Below are 21,506 nucleotides of genomic sequence, written 5' to 3' on the forward strand. Positions count from 1 at the left end.
AAAAAAATATATATATATTTTCTTTATTCCCACTTTTTCATAGTCCATGACTCATTTTACTTAATAACTGCTCCCATATGGTCTAGCGGTTAGGATTCCTGGTTTTCACCCAGGTGGCCTGGGTTCGATTCCTGGTATGGGAAAAAACCTTTTACTAGTCTTGCACTTTCAAAGGTTGAGCGTTATAGGATAAAAGTGCTCTTTGTGGCCATAAATTCTAATTTATCTTTGTTTACCCATTCCTCCTCTTTTCACCAGATCCTATTTGAGCTTGAAAACTCAAATAATTCCTATTGTTCCCTTCTCACTCCAAGTCAACAACCCCTTTATCCTGTCAGTTTGGCTAATTTTCCTTTTTTTAATGAACTAGTTCCGCCAATAAATAAGAAACCATCAGACTATTTCACCCAATCTGATTGGGACTTTGCTTTAATATTGTTTCTTTTTAGGCAAGATCCTATTTTGGATTTAAAGCTCAAATCATTCCCATCTCTTCTACTCACTCAAAAATGACAAGGAAATCAACAACACTTTCCTCATATATTAAAAACGTTTCGGCAGAAAAACCCGATTTCCTGCATGAATGGAGGAAGACAAAAACTCACTGAACGGTGCCTCGTCTGAGGATCGAACTCACAACCTTCAGATTATTAGACTGACACGCTTCCTACTGCACTAACGAGGCAACCACCAGATGTTTGTAAACAATCTCAAAGCGGCAAAATGAAAAAATATATATAAATTTTCTTTATTCCCACTTTTTCTTAGTCCATGACTCATTACACTAAATAATTGCTCCCATATGGTCTAGCGGTTAGGATTCCTGGTTTTCACCCATGTTGCCCGGGTTCGACTACCGGTATGTGAAAGAACCTTTTACTAGTCTTGCACTTTCAAAGGTTGAGCGTTATAGGATAAAAGTGCTCTTTGTGGCCATAAATTCTAACTTATCTTTGTTTACCCATTCCTCCTCTTTTCACCAGATCCTATTTGAGCTTGAAAACTCAAATAATTCCTATTGTTCCCTTCTCACTCCAAGTCAACAACCCCTTTATCCTGTCAGTTTGGCTAATTTTCCTTTTTTTAATGAACTAGTTTCGCCAATAAATAAGAAACCATCAGACTATTTCACCCAATCTGATTGGGACTTTGCTTTAATATTGTTTCTTTTTAGGCAAGATCCTATTTTGGATTTAAAGCTCAAATCATTCCCATCTCTTCTACTCACTCAAAAATGACAAGGAAATCAACAACACTTTCCTCATATATTAAAAACGTTTCGGCAGAAAAACCCGATTTCCTGCATGAATGGAGGAAGACAAAAACTCACTGAACAGTGCCTCGTGTGAGGATCGAACTCACGACCTTCAGATTATGAGACTGACACGCTTCCTACTGCGCTAACTAGGCAACCACCAGATGTTTGTAGACAAGCTCAAAGCGGCAAAATGAAAAAATATATATACATTTTCTTTATTCCCACTTTTTCTTAGTCCATGACTCGTTATACTTAATAACTGCTCCCATATGGTCTAGCGGTTAAGATTCCTGGTTTTCACCCAGGTGGCCCGGGTTCGACTCCCGGTATGTGAAAGAACCTTTTACTAGTCTTGCACTTTCAAAGGTTGAGCGTTATAGGATAAAAGTGCTCTTTGTGGCCATAAATTCTAACTTATCTTTGTTTACCCATTCCTCCTCTTTTCACCAGATCCTATTTGAGCTTGAAAACTCAAATAATTCCTATTGTTCCCTTCTCACTCCAAGTCAACAACCCCTTTATCCTGTCAGTTTGGCTAATTTTCCTTTTTTTAATGAACTAGTTTCGCCAATAAATAAGAAACCATCAGACTATTTCACCCAATCTGATTGGGACTTTGCTTTAATATTGTTTCTTTTTAGGCAAGATCCTATTTTGGATTTAAAGCTCAAATCATTCCCATCTCTTCTACTCACTCAAAAATGACAAGGAAATCAACAACACTTTCCTCATATATTAAAAACGTTTCGGCAGAAAAACCCGATTTCCTGCATGAATGGAGGAAGACAAAAACTCACTGAACAGTGCCTCATGTGAGGATCGAACTCACGACCTTCAGATTATGAGACTGACACGCTTCCTACTGTGCTAACTAGGCAACCACCAGATGTTTGTAGACAAGCTCAAAGCGGCAAAATGAAAAAATATATATACATTTTCTTTATTCCCACTTTTTCTTAGTCCATGACTCATTATACTTAGTAACTGCTCCCATATGGTCTAGCGGTTAGGATTCCTGGTTTTCACCCAGGTGGCCCGGGTTCGACTCCCGGTATGGGAAAAAACCTTTTACTAGTCTTGCACTTTCAAAGGTTGAGCGTTATAGGATAAAAGTGCTCTTTGTGGCCATAAATTCTAATTTATCTTTGTTTACCCATTCCTCCTCTTTTCACCAGATCCTATTTGAGCTTGAAAACTCAAATAATTCCTATTGTTCCCTTCTCACTCCAAGTCAACAACCCCTTTATCCTGTCAGTTTGGCTAATTTTCCTTTTTTTAATGAACTAGTTCCGCCAATAAATAAGAAACCATCAGACTATTTCACCCAATCTGATTGGGACTTTGCTTTAATATTGTTTCTTTTTAGGCAAGATCCTATTTTGGATTTAAAGCTCAAATCATTCCCATCTCTTCTACTCACTCAAAAATGACAAGGAAATCAACAACACTTTCCTCATATATTAAAAACGTTTCGGCAGAAAAACCCGATTTCCTGCATGAATGGAGGAAGACAAAAACTCACTGAACGGTGCCTCGTCTGAGGATCGAACTCACAACCTTCAGATTATTAGACTGACACGCTTCCTACTGCACTAACGAGGCAACCACCAGATGTTTGTAAACAATCTCAAAGCGGCAAAATGAAAAAATATATATAAATTTTCTTTATTCCCACTTTTTCTTAGTCCATGACTCATTACACTAAATAACTGCTCCCATATGGTCTAGCGGTTAGGATTCCTGGTTTTCACCCATGTTGCCCGGGTTCGACTCCCGGTATGTGAAAGAACCTTTTACTAGTCTTGCACTTTCAAAGGTTGAGCGTTATAGGATAAAAGTGCTCTTTGTGGCCATAAATTCTAACTTATCTTTGTTTACCCATTCCTCCTCTTTTCACCAGATCCTATTTGAGCTTGAAAACTCAAATAATTCCTATTGTTCCCTTCTCACTCCAAGTCAACAACCCCTTTATCCTGTCAGTTTGGCTAATTTTCCTTTTTTTAATGAACTAGTTTCGCCAATAAATAAGAAACCATCAGACTATTTCACCCAATCTGATTGGGACTTTGCTTTAATATTGTTTCTTTTTAGGCAAGATCCTATTTTGGATTTAAAGCTCAAATCATTCCCATCTCTTCTACTCACTCAAAAATGACAAGGAAATCAACAACACTTTCCTCATATATTAAAAACGTTTCGGCAGAAAAACCCGATTTCCTGCATGAATGGAGGAAGACAAAAACTCACTGAACAGTGCCTCGTGTGAGGATCGAACTCACGACCTTCAGATTATGAGACTGACACGCTTCCTACTGCGCTAACTAGGCAACCACCAGATGTTTGTAGACAAGCTCAAAGCGGCAAAATGAAAAAATATATATACATTTTCTTTATTCCCACTTTTTCTTAGTCCATGACTCATTATACTTAGTAACTGCTCCCATATGGTCTAGCGGTTAGGATTCCTGGTTTTCACCCAGGTGGCCCGGGTTCGACTCCCGGTATGGGAAAAAACCTTTTACTAGTCTTGCACTTTCAAAGGTTGAGCGTTATAGGATAAAAGTGCTCTTTGTGGCCATAAATTCTAATTTATCTTTGTTTACCCATTCCTCCTCTTTTCACCAGATCCTATTTGAGCTTGAAAACTCAAATAATTCCTATTGTTCCCTTCTCACTCCAAGTCAACAACCCCTTTATCCTGTCAGTTTGGCTAATTTTCCTTTTTTTAATGAACTAGTTCCGCCAATAAATAAGAAACCATCAGACTATTTCACCCAATCTGATTGGGACTTTGCTTTAATATTGTTTCTTTTTAGGCAAGATCCTATTTTGGATTTAAAGCTCAAATCATTCCCATCTCTTCTACTCACTCAAAAATGACAAGGAAATCAACAACACTTTCCTCATATATTAAAAACGTTTCGGCAGAAAAACCCGATTTCCTGCATGAATGGAGGAAGACAAAAACTCACTGAACGGTGCCTCGTCTGAGGATCGAACTCACAACCTTCAGATTATTAGACTGACACGCTTCCTACTGCACTAACGAGGCAACCACCAGATGTTTGTAAACAATCTCAAAGCGGCAAAATGAAAAAATATATATAAATTTTCTTTATTCCCACTTTTTCTTAGTCCATGACTCATTACACTAAATAACTGCTCCCATATGGTCTAGTGGTTAGGATTCCTGGTTTTCACCCGTGTTGCCCGGGTTCGACTCCCGGTATGTGAAAGAACCTTTTACTAGTCTTGCACTTTCAAAGGTTGAGCGTTATAGGATAAAAGTGCTCTTTGTGGCCATAAATTCTAACTTATCTTTGTTTACCCATTCCTCCTCTTTTCACCAGATCCTATTTGAGCTTGAAAACTCAAATAATTCCTATTGTTCCCTTCTCACTCCAAGTCAACAACCCCTTTATCCTGTCAGTTTGGCTAATTTTCCTTTTTTTAATGAACTAGTTTCGCCAATAAATAAGAAACCATCAGACTATTTCACCCAATCTGATTGGGACTTTGCTTTAATATTGTTTCTTTTTAGGCAAGATCCTATTTTGGATTTAAAGCTCAAATCATTCCCATCTCTTCTACTCACTCAAAAATGACAAGGAAATCAACAACACTTTCCTCATATATTAAAAACGTTTCGGCAGAAAAACCCGATTTCCTGCATGAATGGAGGAAGACAAAAACTCACTGAACAGTGCCTCGTGTGAGGATCGAACTCACGACCTTCAGATTATGAGACTGACACGCTTCCTACTGCGCTAACTAGGCAACCACCAGATGTTTGTAGACAAGCTCAAAGCGGCAAAATGAAAAAATATATATACATTTTCTTTATTCCCACTTTTTCTTAGTCCATGACTCGTTATACTTAATAACTGCTCCCATATGGTCTAGCGGTTAAGATTCCTGGTTTTCACCCAGGTGGCCCGGGTTCGACTCCCGGTATGTGAAAGAACCTTTTACTAGTCTTGCACTTTCAAAGGTTGAGCGTTATAGGATAAAAGTGCTCTATGTGGCCATAAATTCTAACTTATCTTTGTTTACCCATTCCTCCTCTTTTCACCAGATCCTATTTGAGCTTGAAAACTCAAATAATTCCTATTGTTCCCTTCTCACTCCAAGTCAACAACCCCTTTATCCTGTCAGTTTGGCTAATTTTCCTTTTTTTAATGAACTAGTTTCGCCAATAAATAAGAAACCATCAGACTATTTCACCCAATCTGATTGGGACTTTGCTTTAATATTGTTTCTTTTTAGGCAAGATCCTATTTTGGATTTAAAGCTCAAATCATTCCCATCTCTTCTACTCACTCAAAAATGACAAGGAAATCAACAACACTTTCCTCATATATTAAAAACGTTTCGGCAGAAAAACCCGATTTCCTGCATGAATGGAGGAAGACAAAAACTCACGGAACAGTGCCTCGTGTGAGGATCGAACTCACGACCTTCAGATTATGAGACTGACACACTTCCTACTGCGCTAACTAGGCAACCACCAGATGTTTGTAGACAAGCTCAAAGCGGCAAAATGAAAAAATATATATACATTTTCTTTATTCCCACTTTTTCTTAGTCCATGACTCATTATACTTAATAACTGCTCCCATATGGTCTAGCGGATAGGATTCCTGGTTTTCACCCAGGTGGCCTGGGTTCGACTCCCGGTATGGGAAAAAACCATTTACTAGTCTTGCACTTTCAAAGGTTGAGCGTTATAGGATAAAAGTGCTCTTTGTGGCCATAAATTCTAACTTATCTTTGTTTACCCATTCCTCCTCTTTTCACCAGATCCTATTTGAGCTTGAAAACTCAAATAATTCCTATTGTTCCCTTCTCACTCCAAGTCAACAACCCCTTTATCCTGTCAGTTTGGCTAATTTTCCTTTTTTTATTGAACTAGTTTCGCCAATAAATAAGAAACCATCAGACTATTTCACCCAATCTGATTGGGACTTTGCTTTAATATTGTTTCTTTTTAGGCAAGATCCTATTTTGGATTTAAAGCTCAAATCATTCCCATCTCTTCTACTCACTCAAAAATGACAAGGAAATCAACAACACTTTCCTCATATATTAAAAACGTTTCGGCAGAAAAACCCGATTTCCTGCATGAATGGAGGAAGACAAAAACTCACGGAACAGTGCCTCGTGTGAGGATCGAACTCACGACCTTCAGATTATGAGACTGACACACTTCCTACTGCGCTAACTAGGCAACCACCAGATGTTTGTAGACAAGCTCAAAGCGGCAAAATGAAAAAATATATATACATTTTCTTTATTCCCACTTTTTCTTAGTCCATGACTCATTATACTTAATAACTGCTCCCATATGGTCTAGCGGATAGGATTCCTGGTTTTCACCCAGGTGGCCTGGGTTCGACTCCCGGTATGGGAAAAAACCATTTACTAGTCTTGCACTTTCAAAGGTTGAGCGTTATAGGATAAAAGTGCTCTTTGTGGCCATAAATTCTAACTTATCTTTGTTTACCCATTCCTCCTCTTTTCACCAGATCCTATTTGAGCTTGAAAACTCAAATAATTCCTATTGTTCCCTTCTCACTCCAAGTCAACAACCCCTTTATCCTGTCAGTTTGGCTAATTTTCCTTTTTTTATTGAACTAGTTTCGCCAATAAATAAGAAACCATCAGACTATTTCACCCAATCTGATTGGGACTTTGCTTTAATATTGTTTCTTTTTAGGCAAGATCCTATTTTGGATTTAAAGCTCAAATCATTCCCATCTCTTCTACTCACTCAAAAATGACAAGGAAATCAACAACACTTTCCTCATATATTAAAAACGTTTCGGAAGAAAAACCCGATTTCCTGCATGAATGGAGGAAGACAAAAACTCACTGAACAGTGCCTCGTGTGAGAACCGAACTCACGACTTTCAGATTATGAGACTGACACGCTTCCTACTGCGCTAACTAGGCAACCACCAGATGTTTGTAGACAAGCTCAAAGCGGCAAAATGAAAAAATATATATACATTTTCTTTATTCCCACTTTTTCTTAGTCCATGACTCATTACACTAAATAACTGCTCCCATATGGTCTAGCGGTTAGGATTCCTGGTTTTCACCCAGGTGGCCCGGGTTTGACTCCCGGTATGTGAAAGAACCTTTTACTAGTCTTGCACTTTCAAAGGTTGAGCGTTATAGGATAAAAGTGCTCTTTGTGGCCATAAATTCTAACTTATCTTTGTTTACCCATTCCTCCTCTTTTCACCAGATCCTATTTGAGCTTGAAAACTCAAATAATTCCTATTGTTCCCTTCTCACTCCAAGTCAACAACCCCTTTATCCTGTCAGTTTGGCTAATTTTCCTTTTTTTAATGAACTAGTTTCGCCAATAAATAAGAAACCATCAGACTATTTCACCCAATCTGATTGGGACTTTGCTTTAATATTGTTTCTTTTTAGGCAAGATCCTATTTTGGATTTAAAGCTCAAATCATTCCCATCTCTTCTACTCACTCAAAAATGACAAGGAAATCAACAACACTTTCCTCATATATTAAAAACGTTTCGGCAGAAAAACCCGATTTCCTGCATGAATGGAGGAAGACAAAAACTCACTGAACAGTGCCTCGTGTGAGGATCGAACTCACGACCTTCAGATTATGAGACTGACACGCTTCCTACTGCGCTAACTAGGCAACCACCAGATGTTTGTAGACAAGCTCAAAGCGGCAAAATGAAAAAATATATATACATTTTCTTTATTCCCACTTTTTCTTAGTCCATGACTCATTATACTTAATAACTGCTCCCATATGGTCTAGCGGTTAGGATTCCTGGTTTTCACCCAGGTGGCCTGGGTTCGACTCCCGGTATGGGAAAAAACCATCTACTAGTCTTGCACTTTCAAAGGTTGAGCGTTATAGGATAAAAGTGCTCTTTGTGGCCATAAATTCTAACTTATCTTTGTTTACCCATTCCTCCTCTTTTCACCAGATCCTATTTGAGCTTGAAAACTCAAATAATTCCTATTGTTCCCTTCTCACTCCAAGTCAACAACCCCTTTATCCTGTCAGTTTGGCTAATTTTCCTTTTTTTAATGAACTAGTTTCACCAATAAATAAGAAACCATCAGACTATTTCACCCAATCTGATTGGGACTTTGCTTTAATATTGTTTCTTTTTAGGCAAGACCCTATTTTGGATTTAAAGCTCAAATCATTCCCATCTCTTCTACTCACTCAAAAATGACAAGGAAATCAACAACACTTTCCTCATATATTAAAAACGTTTCGGCAGAAAAACCCGATTTCCTGCATGAATGGAGGAAGACAAAAACTCACTGAACAGTGCCTCGTGTGAGGATCGAACTCACGACCTTCAGATTATGAGACTTAATAACTGCTCCCATATGCTCTAGCGGTTAGGATTCCTGGTTTTCACCCAGGTGGCCCGGGTTCGACTCCCGGTATGGGAAAAAACCTTTTACTAGTCTTGCACTTTCAAAGGTTGAGCGTTATAGGATAAAAGTGCTCTTTGTGGCCATAAATTCTAACTTATCTTTGTTTACCCATTCCTCCTCTTTTCACCAGATCCTATTTGAGCTTGAAAACTCAAATAATTCCTATTGTTCCCTTCTCACTCCAAGTCAACAACCCCTTTATCCTGTCAGTTTGGCTAATTTTCCTTTTTTTAATGAACTAGTTTCGCCAATAAATAAGAAACCATCAGACTATTTCACCCAATCTGATTGGGACTTTGCTTTAATATTGTTTCTTTTTAGGCAAGATCCTATTTTGGATTTAAAGCTCAAATCATTCCCATCTCTTCTACTCACTCAAAAATGACAAGGAAATCAACAACACTTTCCTCATATATTAAAAACGTTTCGGAAGAAAAACCCGATTTCCTGCATGAATGGAGGAAGACAAAAACTCACTGAACAGTGCCTCGTGTGAGAACCGAACTCACGACTTTCAGATTATGAGACTGACACGCTTCCTACTGCGCTAACTAGGCAACCACCAGATGTTTGTAGACAAGCTCAAAGCGGCAAAATGAAAAAATATATATACATTTTCTTTATTCCCACTTTTTCTTAGTCCATGACTCATTACACTAAATAACTGCTCCCATATGGTCTAGCGGTTAGGATTCCTGGTTTTCACCCAGGTGGCCCGGGTTTGACTCCCGGTATGTGAAAGAACCTTTTACTAGTCTTGCACTTTCAAAGGTTGAGCGTTATAGGATAAAAGTGCTCTTTGTGGCCATAAATTCTAACTTATCTTTGTTTACCCATTCCTCCTCTTTTCACCAGATCCTATTTGAGCTTGAAAACTCAAATAATTCCTATTGTTCCCTTCTCACTCCAAGTCAACAACCCCTTTATCCTGTCAGTTTGGCTAATTTTCCTTTTTTTAATGAACTAGTTTCGCCAATAAATAAGAAACCATCAGACTATTTCACCCAATCTGATTGGGACTTTGCTTTAATATTGTTTCTTTTTAGGCAAGATCCTATTTTGGATTTAAAGCTCAAATCATTCCCATCTCTTCTACTCACTCAAAAATGACAAGGAAATCAACAACACTTTCCTCATATATTAAAAACGTTTCGGCAGAAAAACCCGATTTCCTGCATGAATGGAGGAAGACAAAAACTCACTGAACAGTGCCTCGTGTGAGGATCGAACTCACGACCTTCAGATTATGAGACTGACACGCTTCCTACTGCGCTAACTAGGCAACCACCAGATGTTTGTAGACAAGCTCAAAGCGGCAAAATGAAAAAATATATATACATTTTCTTTATTCCCACTTTTTCTTAGTCCATGACTCATTATACTTAATAACTGCTCCCATATGGTCTAGCGGTTAGGATTCCTGGTTTTCACCCAGGTGGCCTGGGTTCGACTCCCGGTATGGGAAAAAACCATCTACTAGTCTTGCACTTTCAAAGGTTGAGCGTTATAGGATAAAAGTGCTCTTTGTGGCCATAAATTCTAACTTATCTTTGTTTACCCATTCCTCCTCTTTTCACCAGATCCTATTTGAGCTTGAAAACTCAAATAATTCCTATTGTTCCCTTCTCACTCCAAGTCAACAACCCCTTTATCCTGTCAGTTTGGCTAATTTTCCTTTTTTTAATGAACTAGTTTCACCAATAAATAAGAAACCATCAGACTATTTCACCCAATCTGATTGGGACTTTGCTTTAATATTGTTTCTTTTTAGGCAAGACCCTATTTTGGATTTAAAGCTCAAATCATTCCCATCTCTTCTACTCACTCAAAAATGACAAGGAAATCAACAACACTTTCCTCATATATTAAAAACGTTTCGGCAGAAAAACCCGATTTCCTGCATGAATGGAGGAAGACAAAAACTCACTGAACGGTGCCTCGTCTGAGGATCGAACTCACAACCTTCAGATTATTAGACTGACACGCTTCCTACTGCACTAACGAGGCAACCACCAGATGTTTGTAAACAATCTCAAAGCGGCAAAATGAAAAAATATATATAAATTTTCTTTATTCCCACTTTTTCTTAGTCCATGACTCATTACACTAAATAACTGCTCCCATATGGTCTAGCGGTTAGGATTCCTGGTTTTCACCCATGTTGCCCGGGTTCGACTCCCGGTATGTGAAAGAACCTTTTACTAGTCTTGCACTTTCAAAGGTTGAGCGTTATAGGATAAAAGTGCTCTTTGTGGCCATAAATTCTAACTTATCTTTGTTTACCCATTCCTCCTCTTTTCACCAGATCCTATTTGAGCTTGAAAACTCAAATAATTCCTATTGTTCCCTTCTCACTCCAAGTCAACAACCCCTTTATCCTGTCAGTTTGGCTAATTTTCCTTTTTTTAATGAACTAGTTTCGCCAATAAATAAGAAACCATCAGACTATTTCACCCAATCTGATTGGGACTTTGCTTTAATATTGTTTCTTTTTAGGCAAGATCCTATTTTGGATTTAAAGCTCAAATCATTCCCATCTCTTCTACTCACTCAAAAATGACAAGGAAATCAACAACACTTTCCTCATATATTAACCCCTTCCCGCCATTGGACGTATATGTACGTCCTGGAAAGCATTGACTTCCCGCAAAATGCCGTACAATGTTTGGCACCGGCTCAGAAGCTGAGTCGGTGCCATCATCACCGGATCTCAGCTGTATCTTACAGCTGACATCCGACTGTAACGGTGGTGACCGGACTAGGTTAACCCCTTCCCGCCCTAGCCACTTTTGACCTTCCTGACAGAGCCTCATTTTTCAAATCTGACATGTTCACTTTATGTGGTAATAACTCTGGAATGCTTTCACCTATCCAAGCGATTCTGAGATTGTTTTCTCGTGACACATTGCACTTTAAGTTACTAGCAAAATTTGCTCGATATGTTCTATATTTAATTGTGAAAAACACCGAAAATTAGAGAAAAATTGCAAAAATTAGCATTTTTCTCAATTTAAATGTATCTGCTTGTAAGACAGGCAGTTATACCACACAAAATGGTTGCTAATTAACATCACCCATATGTCTACTTTAGATTGGCATCATTTTTTGAACATCCTTTTATTTTTCTATGACATCACAAGGCTTACAACTTTAGCAGCAATTTCTCACATTTTCAAGAAAATGCCAAAAGGCCATTTTTACAGGGGCCAGTTCAGTTGTGAAGTGGCTTTGAGGGCCTTATATATTAGAAACCCCCAAAAAGTCACCCCATTTTAAAAACTTCACACCTCAAAGTATTCAAAACAGCATTTAGAAAATGTCTTAACCCTTTACACATTTCACAGGAATTAAAGCAAAGTAGAGGTGGAATTTACAAATTTCATATTTATTGGCAGAAATAAATTTTTAATACTATTTTTTTATTACACAGAAGGTTTTAGCAGAGAAATTCAACTCAATATTTGTTGCCCAGTTTCTGCAGTTTTAGGAAATATCCCACATGTGGTCGTAGCGTGCTACTGGAATGAAGCACAGGCCTCAGAAGCAAAGGAACACCTAGTGGATTTTGGGGCCTTATTTTGTTAGAAGGGCTCTTGCAGTGACAAAACAGTACAAATCACCCAAAAGTGACCCCATCTGGGAAACTAGACACCTCAAGGAAATTATCTAGGGGTATGGTGAGCATTTTGACCGCACAGGTTTTTTACAGAATTTATTGGAAGTAGGCCGTGAAAATTAAAATCAACATTTATTCAAAGAAAATTTAGGTTTAGCCATTTTTTTCTCATTTCCACAAGGACTGAAGGAGAAAAAGCACCGTAAAATTTGTAAAGCAATTTCTCCCGAGTAAAACAATACCCCACATGTGGTAATAAACGGATATTTGAACACAGGGCAGGGCTTAGAAGGGATGGAGTGCCATTTGGCTTTGGGAGATCACATTTAGCAGGAATGGTTTGAGAGGCCTTGTCACATTTACAAAGCCCCTGAGGGGACAAAACAGTGGAAACCCCCCACAAGTGACCCCATCTGGGAAACTAGACACCTCAAGGAAATTATCTAGGGGTATGGTGAGCATTTTGACCGCACAGGTTTTTTACAGAATTTATTGGAAGTAGGCCGTGAAAATTAAAATCAACATTTATTCAAAGAAAATTTAGGTTTAGCCATTTTTTTCTCATTTCCACAAGGACTGAAGGAGAAAAAGCACCGTAAAATTTGTAAAGCAATTTCTCCCGAGTAAAACAATACCCCACATGTGGTAATAAACGGATATTTGAACACAGGGCAGGGCTTAGAAGGGATGGAGTGCCATTTGGCTTTGGGAGATCACATTTAGCAGGAATGGTTTGAGAGGCCTTGTCACATTTACAAAGCCCCTGAGGGGACAAAACAGTGGAAACCCCCCACAAGTGACCCCATCTGGGAAACTAGACACCTCAAGGAAATTATCTAGGGGTATGGTGAGCATTTTGACCGCACAGGTTTTTTACAGAATTTATTGGAAGTAGGCCGTGAAAATTAAAATCAACATTTATTCAAAGAAAATTTAGGTTTAGCCATTTTTTTCTCATTTCCACAAGGACTGAAGGAGAAAAAGCACCGTAAAATTTGTAAAGCAATTTCTCCCGAGTAAAACAATACCCCACATGTGGTAATAAACGGATATTTGAACACAGGGCAGGGCTTAGAAGGGATGGAGTGCCATTTGGCTTTGGGAGATCACATTTAGCAGGAATGGTTTGAGAGGCCTTGTCACATTTACAAAGCCCCTGAGGGGACAAAACAGTGGAAACCCCCCACAAGTGACCCCATCTGGGAAACTAGACACCTCAAGGAAATTATCTAGGGGTATGGTGAGCATTTTGACCGCACAGGTTTTTTACAGAATTTATTGGAAGTAGGCCGTGAAAATTAAAATCAACATTTATTCAAAGAAAATTTAGGTTTAGCCATTTTTTTCTCATTTCCACAAGGACTGAAGGAGAAAAAGCACCGTAAAATTTGTAAAGCAATTTCTCCCGAGTAAAACAATACCCCACATGTGGTAATAAACGGATATTTGAATACAGGGCAGGGCTTAGAAGGGATGGAGTGCCATTTGGCTTTGGGAGATCACATTTAGCAGGAATGGTTTGAGAGGCCTTGTCACATTTACAAAGCCCCTGAGGGGACAAAACAGTGAAAACCCCCCACAAGTGACCCCATTTCGGAAACTACACCCATTGAGGAAATTATCTAGGGGTATAGTGAGAATTTTTAGTTTTGTTTTAGGTGTTTTTTTTACAATTTTTAAATGATCAAATTTTAAATGGGGCTGGTCAGTAGAAAAATTAATAATTGGTCATGGCCAGTATGGGAGACAGAAAAGGTGAATAATGAATAAATAAATTAAAAATCCAAGGAGGTATGATAAATTTTGAAACATTGTTTCATGCACAGGCCGGGATTTGTGGGACATGTCTCACAATGGTATGTGGTGTCCTTACGAATGCCTCGCTTGGCACACACACGGCATTTTTTTTGGGGCTTCTTTTTTTTTTCAGTGGGGGGGATTTCTGTGGGGAAATGCTGGCCGGGAATTATCCTACTGACGGAAGAGCCAGATGAACTGCCCTCTCCTTCCTGGTTACCAAACATCAGGGACTTTATGACCTTTTCCTGAAATTGCAGGAACGTACCTCCACTGCTGGCATATCTATAGAGGACAAAGGCGTTGTATAAAGCCATCTGTGTAAGATGCACAGACAGCTTCTTATACCATACTCTGGTCTTGCGCATGGCGTTGTATGGTTTTATAACCTGGTCGGACAGGTCAACGCCACCCATATACTTGTTGTACTCCTGTACACAATATGGTTTTGGGACTTGGGAAGTGGATCCACGTACAGGGACTAGGCTGCATCTGCTGTCGTGTATGCTGGTCAGTATAAGGACGTCCCTTTTATCCTTATACTTTAGGAGGAGCAGATTGTCGCAGCAGAAAGCTTTGCTCTCTCCTAATTTTAGGATCTGACCCAGCAATGTTTTGGGGAGGCCCTTCTTATTTTTGCGGATTGTTCCGCATGCCAAGGTGGATCTGGACAAGAGAACTTTTACTAAGGGGACACTGTTATAAAAGTTGTCCAGATAAAGATGATAGCCTTTCCCAAGTAAAGGATGGATAAGATCCCATACGATATTTCCACTAATTCCAAGGAAAGGGGGGCATTCTGGGGGATCTATATGAGAGTCTTTTCCCTCATAGACCCTAAAGGAGTAGGTGTAACCGGTGGCACTTTCGCACAGCTTGTAGAGCTTTATGCCGTACCGGGCTCTTTTATTGGGTAGATACTGCCTGAAGTGCAGTCTACCCTTGAAGCTGACTAGGGATTCATCTACCGAAATATTTTGCTGGGGGGTATAAACGTGGGAAAAAATTTGGGAGTAGTGGGCAATCAATGGTCGTATTTTATATAGCCTATCAAAATTTGGGGCCTGTGGGGGTGGGCACTGGCTATTATCATTATAATGAAGGAATTTCAGGATGGCTTCGAAGCGCTTCCTTGGCATTACTGTGCGGTAAATGGGGGTGTTATATAAAATATCAAGGGACCAATAGTCTCTAATCCTAGGCTTTTTTATTAGGCCAAAACTTAAAAATATGCCCCAAAACTTCCTCAATTCCACTAGGTTTGTGGGGGTCCAATTTTGGCTTCTCCCATAATAAGAGTCAGGGTTCTGGGCGATAAATTGTTCCGCATAGATGTTGGTCTGCTGGACCATTAACGCTAAAAGGGAGTCTGAAAAAAAAAGGTTAAAATAATCAATGGGGCTGAAACCCGTCATTTCAATTTGAATGCCTGAGCGGGCTGTAAACTCAGGCACCTGGGGGGTATAATTCTCTGCAGCTTCCCAGGTCAGCTCAGGCAGATCAGGAACTACGGCTCTTCTGCGCCGACTGGGGGGTGCAGATTCAGAGTCACTAGATGCAGAGGAAGATGGAAGCACGAACTGCTCCTCACCTTCACTTGCGCTGTCCGTGTCGGAACACAGCATTGCAGATGCTTCCTCGGCTGAAAAGACTCTTTTGGCCATACTGAAAAACTTGTGCTACCTAACTAACTAAAAACAGGTTAGTGGGCACAAAAGGGCAGAAAAGCGGCAGATCGCTGGTTTTTTTGAACTTACGCACTGTATTTATTCCTGTCTCCGTCTCTCACAAGCTCTCTGACAGGAAAGAGCTTGTCAGAGACGGAGATGCCGGCAAACCACTGCTCCTGCGCTGTGATTGGCCTGTCAGTACTGACCAATCACAGCTCGTTTCCGGCACAGGGACCACTCTGATTGGTCCTGTTTGAATCCTGCTTTGTGATCGGGACGCTGTCACCATGTCTGTTGACATGGTGACAGTTTGAAGCTTGGGCATGCACAGCTTCCCCATGGCTCCTCTATCCCCCCCACGGGTGCAATAGGCAGGCACCACTGCTACTGCGCTGTGATTGGCCTGTCAGTACTGACCAATCACAGCTCGTTTCCGGCACAGGGACCACTCTGATTGGTCCTGTTTGAATCCTGCTTTGCGATCGGGACACTGTCACCATGTCTGTTGACATGGTGACAGTTTGAAGCTTGGGCATGCACAGCTTCCCCATGGCTCCTCTATTCCCCCCACGGGTGCAATAGGCAGGCAACACTGCTCCTGCGCTATGATTGGCCTGTCAGTACTGACCAATCACAGCTCGTTTCCGGCACAGGGACCACTCTGATTGGTCCTGTTTGAATCCTGCTTTGCGATCGGGACGCTGTCACCATGTCTGTTGACATGGTGACAGTTTGAAGCTTGGGCATGCACAGCTTCCCCATGGCTCCTCTATTCCCCCCACGGGTGCAATAGGCAGGCAACACTGCTCCTGCGCTATGATTGGCCTGTCAGTACTGACCAATCACAGCTCGTTTCCGGCACAGGGACCACTCTGATTGGTCCTGTTTGAATCCTGCTTTGCGATCGGGACGCTGTCACCATGTCTGTTGACATGGTGACAGTTTGAAGCTTGGGCATGCACAGCTTCCCCATGGCTCCTCTATTCCCCCCACGGGTGCAATAGGCAGGCAACACTGCTCCTGCGCTATGATTGGCATGTCAGTACTGACCAATCACAGCTCGTTTCCGGCACAGGGACCACTCTGATTGGTCCTGTTTGAATCCTGCTTTGCGATCGGGACGCTGTCACCATGTCTGTTGACATGGTGACAGTTTGAAGCTTGGGCATGCACAGCTTCCCCATGGCTCCTCTATTCCCCCACGGGTGCAAAAGGCAGGCACACGCCGCTCATACTCGGAACTGGCTCCCGGCCGCTTTCGGAAGGAGACGCCGACGTGGCCTTGCTCGTGCAACTCCAGGTGGGCTTGAGGCTTCCGAAAATGCCATAAAAAAAAAAAGATTTTTTTATTATGAAGGTAGAAAAATCAGCGGGACCGACCCGCGAGCGAAGCCGACGGGGAGTTCCAGGAGGTCGGCATGAGTTGGCCGTGCATACCGCTAAAGCCCTCAAACTCCGAGGCTGGCGCTGAGGAGCTCATACACGGCTGCAACCGGGCTGGCACGGCTTCCCCATGGCTCCTCTATCCCCCCAAGGATGCCATAGGCAGGCACACGCCGCTCATACCCGGAGCGGGCACACCGCCGCTGACATGCATCCTTCGCGGACCGGAAGTGCTTGTCAGCCGGCTGGACACAACGGGACTCGCCGCGGGCGCTGTGGAGCTCCCACAAGGAAGCTGCCGGCATGTACAAGCTCCCCAGGGGCCCCTCTATCCCCCCACGGGTGCAAAAGGCAGGCACACGCCGCTCATACTCGGAACTGGCTCCCGGCCGCTTTCGGAAGGAGACGCCGACGTGGCCTTGCTCGTGCAACTCCAGGTGGGCTTGAGGCTTCCGAAAATGCCATAAAAAAAAAAAGATTTTTTTATTATGAAGGTAGAAAAATCAGCGGGACCGACCCGCGAGCGAAGCCGACGGGGAGTTCCAGGAGGTCGGCATGAGTTGGCCGTGCATACCGCTAAAGCCCTCAAACTCCGAGGCTGGCGCTGAGGAGCTCATACACGGCTGCAACCGGGCTGGCACGGCTTCCCCATGGCTCCTCTATCCCCCCAAGGATGCCATAGGCAGGCACACACCGCTCATACCCGGAGCGGGCACACCGCCGCTGACATGCATCCTTCGCGGACCGGAAGTGCTTGTCAGCCGGCTGGACACAACGGGACTCGCCGCGGGCGCTGTGGAGCTCCCACAAGGAAGCTGCCGGCATGTACAAGCTCCCCAGGGGCCCCTCTATCCCCCCACGGGTGCAAAAGGCAGGCACACGCCGCTCATACTCGGAACTGGCTCCCGGCCGCTTTCGGAAGGAGACGCCGACGTGGCCTTGCTCGTGCAACTCCAGGTGGGCTTGAGGCTTCCGAAAATGCCATAAAAAAAAAAAGATTTTTTTATTATGAAGGTAGAAAAATCAGCGGGACCGACCCGCGAGCGAAGCCGACGGGGAGTTCCAGGAGGTCGGCATGAGTTGGCCGTGCATACCGCTAAAGCCCTCAAACTCCGAGGCTGGCGCTGAGGAGCTCATACACGGCTGCAACCGGGCTGGCACGGCTTCCCCATGGCTCCTCTATCCCCCCAAGGATGCCATAGGCAGGCACACGCCGCTCATACCCGGAGCGGGCACACCGCCGCTGACATGCATCCTTCGCGGACCGGAAGTGCTTGTCAGCCGGCTGGACACAACGGGACTCGCCGCGGGCGCTGTGGAGCTCCCACAAGGAAGCTGCCGGCATGTACAAGCTCCCCAGGGGCCCCTCTATCCCCCCACGGGTGCAAAAGGCAGGCACACGCCGCTCATACTCGGAACTGGCTCCCGGCCGCTTTCGGAAGGAGACGCCGACGTGGCCTTGCTCGTGCAACTCCAGGTGGGCTTGAGGCTTCCGAAAATGCCATAAAAAAAAAAAGATTTTTTTATTATGAAGGTAGAAAAATCAGCGGGACCGACCCGCGAGCGAGGCCGACGGGGACTTCCAGGAGGTCGGCATGACTTTGCCGCTCATACCGCTCTTGCCCTGGAAGTCCACAAGGGGCGCTGCGGAGCTCGTACACGGCTGCCCCCGGTCTTGCACAGCTTCCCCATGGCTCCTGTATCCCCCCCCCCCACGGGTGCAGGCACACACCGCTCATACACTCTGGAGCTGGCTGACAGCCCAGCTGACATGCCACCTCCTAGCCGACCGGAAGTACATGTCAGGCGGCTTGGGACATAGTGGGACCCCCCCCCCCCCCGCTGGCGCTGAGGAGCTCATACACTGTTGCCCCCGGGCATGCACAGCTTGCACACGGCTCCTCTACCCTGGGCTGCAATGGGCAGCACACGCCGCTCATACACTCTGGAGCTGGCTGACAGCAACTGCTGCTGATAATGATGATGACGATAATGTGCAAAGGGTTATCTATCGGCGGACAGTGTCACACTCTGGCCCTGGAACTGTGCCCCGGCCTGCCTCTGCTGCTCATTACCGCCTCTGACATTTTTTGAACATACCCCACTTTCACTTGATTTTAAATGTGTCACTTTCAGTAGCAGAAATGTCATTCTTTGACATTTGGGCCTTTTTATTTTCACTGCTGTTGGGTCACCAAATGGATCTCCTTATCTCGAGGCCTAGTCCTCTCCCCACCGCCCTGGAACTCTGCCCCGGCCTACGCTGCGTGCCGTCACACTCTGGCCCTGGAACTGTGCCCCGGCCTATGCTGCCTGCCGTCACACTCTGGCCCTGGAACTCTGCCCCGGCCTGTGCTGCCGTCACACTCTGGCCCTGGAACTGTGCCCACGGCCTGCCTCTGCTGCTCATTACCGCCTCTGACATTTTTGAACGTACCCCACTTTAACTTGATTTTAAATGTTTCACTTTCAGTATCAAAAATGTCATTCTTTGAAATTTGGGCCTTTTTATTTCCACTGCTGCTTGGTCACCAAATGGATCACCTTATCTCGAGGCCTAGTCCTCTCCCCACCGCCCTGGAACTCTGCCCCGGCCTACGCTGCCTGCCGTCACACTCTGGCCCTGGAACTGTGCCCCGGCCTATGCTGCCTGCCGTCACACTCTGGCCCTGGAGCTCTGCCCCGGCCTGTGCTGCCGTCACACTCTGGCCCTGGAACTATGCCCCGGCCTGCCCCTGCTGTTCACCACCGCCTCTGACATTTTTGAACGTACTCCACTTTCACTTGATTTTAAATGGTTCACTTTCAGTATCAAAAATGTCATTCTTTGACATTTGGGCCTTTTTATTTTCACTGCTGTTTGGTCACCAAATGGATCTCCTTAGATCGAGGCCTAGTCCTCTCCCCACTGCCCTGGAACTCTGCCCCGGCCTACGCTGCCTGCCGTGACACCCCTGGCCCTGGAACTCTGCCCCGGCCTACCTCTGCTGTTCACTACCGCCTCTGACATTTTTGAACATACCCCACTTTAACTTGATTTTAAATGTGTCACTTTCAAATGTTTCACTTTCAGTTGCAGAAATGGCATTCTTTGACATTTGGGCCTTTTCATTTTCACTGCTGCTTGGTCACCAAATGGATCCCCTTGGATTGAGGCCTAGTCCTCTCCCCACCGCCCTGGAACTCTTCCCCGGCCTACGCTGCCTGCCGTGACACCCCTGGCCCTGGAACTCTGCCCCGGCCTACCTCTGCTGTTCACTACCGCCTCTGACATTTTTGAACATACCCCACTTTAACTTGATTTTAAATGTGTCACTTTCAAATGTTTCACTTTCAGTTGCAGAAATGGCATTCTTTGACATTTGGGCCTTTTCATTTTCACTGCTGCTTGGTCACCAAATGGATCCCCTTGGATTGAGGCCTAGTCCTCTCCCCACCGCCCTGGAACTCTTCCCCGGCCTACGCTGCCTGCCGTGACACCCCTGGCCCTGGAACTCTGCCCCGGCCTACCTCTGCTGTTCACTACCGCCTCTGACATTTTTGAACATACCCCACTTTAACTTGATTTTAAATGTGTCACTTTCAAATGTTTCACTTTCAGTTGCAGAAATGGCATTCTTTGACATTTGGGCCTTTTTATTTTCACTGCTGCTTGGTCACCAAATGGATCTCCTTGGATTGAGGCCTAGTCCTCTCCCCACCGCCCTGGAACTCTGCCCCGGCCTACGCTGCCTGCCGTCACACCCCTGGCCCTGGAACTCTGCCCCGGCCTGCCCTTGCTGTTCACCACCGCCTCTGACATTTTTGAACATACCCCACTTTAACTTGATTTTAAATGTTTCACTTTTAAATGTTTCACTTTCAGTAGCAGAAATGGCATTCTTTGACATTTGGGCCTTTTTATTTTCACTGCTGCTTGGTCACCAAATGGATCTCCTTGGATTGAGGCCTAGTCCTCTCACCCACCGCCCTGGAACTCTGCCCCGGCCTACGCTGCCTGCCGTCACACCCCTGGCCCTGGAACTCTGCCCCGGCCTGCCTCTGCTGCTCATTACCGTCTCTGACATTTCTGAACATACCCCACTTTAACTTGATTTTAAATGTTTCACTTTCAGTATTAAAAGTGTCATTCTTTGACATTTGGGCCTTTTTATTTTCACTGCTGTTTGGTCACCAAATGGATCTCCTTACCTACCAGCAATCACCCTGGTTCTCTGGCTGGGCATGGGGATGCAAGTTGCTCCCGCTGACCCCCTTCCACCCCACCGGGACCTACCTGCAATCACTCTGGAACTCTGGCTGGGCATAGGGACACAGGTTGGTCCCGCTGCCCCCCCTTCC

At 43.7% G+C, this 21,506-nt stretch overlaps 8 non-coding genes across 8 annotated transcripts; all 8 read left to right on the forward strand.

Annotated features, from left to right (window-relative positions):
• Nucleotides 1-71: 71 nt before the first annotated feature.
• TRNAE-UUC (transfer RNA glutamic acid (anticodon UUC)) lies at nt 72-143 on the forward strand. The gene has a single exon. It is a non-coding gene; the product is annotated as a tRNA-Glu (tRNA).
• A 2,103-nt stretch (nt 144-2,246) lies between these two features.
• TRNAE-UUC (transfer RNA glutamic acid (anticodon UUC)) lies at nt 2,247-2,318 on the forward strand. The gene has a single exon. It is a non-coding gene; the product is annotated as a tRNA-Glu (tRNA).
• A 1,378-nt stretch (nt 2,319-3,696) lies between these two features.
• Nucleotides 3,697-3,768, forward strand: TRNAE-UUC (transfer RNA glutamic acid (anticodon UUC)). Its single transcript has one exon. It is a non-coding gene; the product is annotated as a tRNA-Glu (tRNA).
• Nucleotides 3,769-5,871: 2,103 nt separating this feature from the next.
• On the forward strand, nt 5,872-5,943 carry TRNAE-UUC (transfer RNA glutamic acid (anticodon UUC)). Its single transcript has one exon. It is a non-coding gene; the product is annotated as a tRNA-Glu (tRNA).
• Nucleotides 5,944-6,596: 653 nt separating this feature from the next.
• TRNAE-UUC (transfer RNA glutamic acid (anticodon UUC)) lies at nt 6,597-6,668 on the forward strand. The gene has a single exon. It is a non-coding gene; the product is annotated as a tRNA-Glu (tRNA).
• A 1,378-nt stretch (nt 6,669-8,046) lies between these two features.
• On the forward strand, nt 8,047-8,118 carry TRNAE-UUC (transfer RNA glutamic acid (anticodon UUC)). Its single transcript has one exon. It is a non-coding gene; the product is annotated as a tRNA-Glu (tRNA).
• A 524-nt stretch (nt 8,119-8,642) lies between these two features.
• TRNAE-UUC (transfer RNA glutamic acid (anticodon UUC)) lies at nt 8,643-8,714 on the forward strand. The gene has a single exon. It is a non-coding gene; the product is annotated as a tRNA-Glu (tRNA).
• A 1,378-nt stretch (nt 8,715-10,092) lies between these two features.
• Nucleotides 10,093-10,164, forward strand: TRNAE-UUC (transfer RNA glutamic acid (anticodon UUC)). The gene has a single exon. It is a non-coding gene; the product is annotated as a tRNA-Glu (tRNA).
• Nucleotides 10,165-21,506: the final 11,342 nt, after the last annotated feature.

The sequence above is a fragment of the Rhinoderma darwinii genome, chromosome 3, assembly GCF_050947455.1.
Source record: "Rhinoderma darwinii isolate aRhiDar2 chromosome 3, aRhiDar2.hap1, whole genome shotgun sequence".
Classification (NCBI taxonomy): Eukaryota; Metazoa; Chordata; class Amphibia; order Anura; family Rhinodermatidae; genus Rhinoderma; species Rhinoderma darwinii.